Source organism: Phragmites australis, chromosome 7 (assembly GCF_958298935.1).
Source record: "Phragmites australis chromosome 7, lpPhrAust1.1, whole genome shotgun sequence".
NCBI classification, from domain to species: domain Eukaryota; kingdom Viridiplantae; phylum Streptophyta; class Magnoliopsida; order Poales; family Poaceae; genus Phragmites; species Phragmites australis.
Genome location: NC_084927.1, coordinates 28,377,178 through 28,380,778, shown reverse-complemented (window position 1 = coordinate 28,380,778; position 3,601 = coordinate 28,377,178). Strand labels below are relative to the sequence as shown.

General features: G+C 47.5%; 1 pseudogene; it reads left to right on the top strand.

The window, feature by feature from the left end:
• Positions 1 to 1,221: 1,221 nt before the first annotated feature.
• On the top strand, positions 1,222 to 3,287 carry LOC133925545 (probable inositol transporter 2; annotated as a pseudogene).
• The last annotated feature ends 314 nt before the right edge of the window (positions 3,288 to 3,601 follow it).

Sequence of the window (3,601 nt, the reverse complement as noted above, 5' to 3'; positions counted from 1 at the left end):
TGATCCTCCAGCAGAATCTCCTGGAGCCGGTGTTCTTCGTGCCAACCCCCAGTGAATTGAATTTTTGTTCTCCGATACATTGAAGTGCGTGACCAAGTACATCTGAACCTACGTCAGGTGCATAAAGGCACTTGGATGCAATGGAGGGGGTTGTGACTGTAGCAGATAAGGCAGAATTCAAGGAGTGCCTGCGGCTGACTTGGACACAGCCTTAGCTGGCATCGGTGGTCTTCTTTTCGGATATGGCACAGGTATTTGTACATGATAAGCTATAAAGAAATACTCCCTCCGATTGTAAATATAGGTTATTTTAGACTTGTGCACATAGATTAAAAAAGTAGATTAAATAAACTTATTGCTTTTTATTTATTCTGCATTATGAAAAATAACTCATTCATTTGTTAGAGTGGTAGCATTTATTAAACAAGGGTAAGACGGGAACAAAAGAGAAAAAAATGCATAGAAGTTCGAGAATGACTCATATTTAGAGAATAGTTGAGGAGACTAAAATGACCTATATTTGCAGCCAGAGGGAGTATATCTTTTGATGTTTTGTTTCCCAAGATAGACAATGGTGATAAGCATAGCTGATGGATGTTTCAATCTGCTCCTTCGGCTTCTTTGTCACAATGCATCTTTGGTATTGATTTTTTTGGAGCTTTAGTATTGAATTGAAATACAGTTTTTGATACGTCTTTCTTAGTGAAAATATTATAGTTTTAACTTTTAAATCAGCAGTTTTCGATGCGTCTTTCTTAGCGACATTCTCAAGGATCCTCCTCTTCAAAAAAAAAAAAAAAATGAACTGGAGCTATTTTAATCGAACACCTTGAATTTCTAGTGAAAACAAGATTCCAGAAATTTCTCCTTTCATTTTACAACCATCATGTTCATTTTAATCATGTGGTGCATGCTGTGCATATGCTTCTAAATAGTTTAGGCATCTGCCATGTCCATCCTATTTACATACTTGGAATTGCAACCTAGCCGATTGATTTGTCACATTGTTGACAATTTTTTGCTAGGTGTCATATCTGGAGCCCTTCTGTACATTCGAGATGATTTTGTTGCGGTGGACAAGAGAGACACCGTCCTAAGGGTACGTGTGGCTTCTTCCCGGTTCATGCACTGTGGTTCAAGTTCAACTTCAGTTCATGTGTCCTCCTTTTCTTCAGAAAATAACATCATTCTATGAGGCTAACATGTGATGTCACAGTTTATTCCAAATAACAGGAAACAATAGTCAGTATGGCTGTTGCTGGTGCTATAGTTGGAGCTGCATTTGGTGGCTGGATGAATGACAAGTTTGGAAGGAAGCCCTCCATCATTATTGCTGTTCCTTGGAAGTGCCTTGATCATGGCTTTTCCCGACACCTACAGTTATCATTGTTGGGAGGGTCTTTGTTGGCCTTGGTGTTAGAATGGCTTCCATGACACCTCTCTACATCTCCGAAGCCTCCCCTGCTAGAATCAGAGGTGCTCTAGTGAGCACAAATGGCTTTCTCATCACCGGAGGGCAGTTCATGGCATACCTTATTAACCTAGCGTTCACTAAGGTAATCTCACCTAGAGACTGAACACTTGACATCTTACAAACATTTGAAAATGTAAAAATAAAAATTCAAGTAGCAGCATTCCGTATTGTTATCGCCGTGACTTCTGTCAGGTACCGGGAACCTGGTGGTGGATGCTTGGCATTGCAGGGGTTCCTGCCTTTGTCCAGTTAATACTGATGCTGATGCTGCCAGAATCACCAAGGTTGTATCTCTGTTCAAAACATATTCAAGAATCATTTGGAAAACGCCAATTTGGTTCAGTCTGTATCTGCAGATAGCACACCTTGTGGGAAATTGTTGCTGTCAAGGTAATTTTTATGCTGAAAAAAAACTGAAAATTACTAATGAAAAACTTGTCCTACCTTGGTTAAACCAACAGTGTAGGAAAGAGGAAGCATGAGCAATCTTGCGGAAGATTTACCCTGCAAACGAGGTCGAGCAAGAGATTGACGCCATGCGCCAGTCCATCGAAGAAGAGGTGTTCCTGGAGGGCTCCATCGGCGAGCAGGGTCTGTTCAGCAAGCTGAGAAAGGCGCTGGGCAGCAAAGTCGTCCGCCGGGGGCTCATGGCGGGCGTCGTCGCCCAGGTCGCGCAGCAGTTCGTCGGCATCAACACCGTCATGTACTACAGCCCAACGATCGTGCAGCTGGCTGGCTTCGCGTCCAACAACACGGCCATGGCGCTGTCCCTCATCACCTCGGGCCTGAACGCCATCGGCTCGATCGTGAGCATGTTCTTCGTGGACAGGGCCGAGCGGAGGCGCCTGATGCTCATCAGTCTCGTCGGCATCGTCGTGTGGATCGCCGTGCTCGGCGGCACGTTCATGGGCGCCGCTCACCACGCCCCGCCCTTCAGCGACCTGGAGACCCGGCTGCTCGCGAACAATACCCAGACGTGCCACGAGTTCAGCCCGTAGGTCCGCTGGAGCTGCATGGACTGCCTCAAGGCTGCGTCCACGTGCGGCTTCTGCGCTCATCAGGGAGACAAGGCAAGTCATGCATCAGTTCGTCTTGTTCTTGTCGACAACATCACAACACGTTCATCTTGTCCGAATCGCCAATGATCTCAACTCGCCGGTCTTGCAGCTTCTTCCTGGGGCGTGCTTGGCGGAGAACGACGCGTCGCGGGGGACGTGCCGCGCGGGCCAGCGTGAGTTCTACACGGAGGGGTGCCCGAACAACTTGGGGTGGCTGGCGCTCATCGGCCTGGGCGCGTACATCGTCTCCAACTCGCCCGGCATGGCCACGGTGCCGCGGATCGTCAACTCGGATATCTACCCGCTGCGGTTCAGGGGCGTCTGCGGCGGTTTCGCGGCCGTGGCCAACTGGGTCTCCAACCTCATCGTGACGCAGACGTTCCTGTCCCTGACCAAGGCGCTCGGCACGTCGGCCACCTTCTTCCTCTTCTGCGGCGTCTCCTTCCTGGCGCTCGTCGTCGTATTCTTCACCGTGCCGGAGATCAATGGCCTGCAGTTCGAGGAGGTGGAGAGGATGCTCGAGAGGAAGGACTACAAGCCGTGGAAGAGGTACCGCGGCGGCGACGTCGAGCCGGCCAAAGGCCGTGAAATCGGCCTCACTGCGCCATGAAATGAAACTTGCATATGTTCTGTTCATTTGGTGGATTCAAGTAGCAATAATTCGTAGTTTATATGTAGTATCCTGAGCCTCCCTTGCCAGTAGTCATCTCCAGTTTATATGTAGTCTCGTGAGCCTCACTTGCTCGAATCTTAACGCAAATAAATGGTGGTGGTAAGCCATACGTGCGCATCCACGTATAAAAATTCCCGTTCGGATATACCATAGCTGCTTCCTGACTCATAGAACATTTAATCTTCGTTTTATTGTTGGATAGGAATGTTATATGATTTATGCCGCACTTGTTTACAGCTTTCAATCTTTTGGCATTGGATCGATAAGTACCTTGCAACGAAAATGTACTCCGGTGCCGTGCAACAATCGGTAGAACTTCAACTTGCTAACATTTTCCCCGAAAAACTGCGAAAGCTCTGAAGTACATATTTGGATTCTGCTTGAAACAGACAAGTG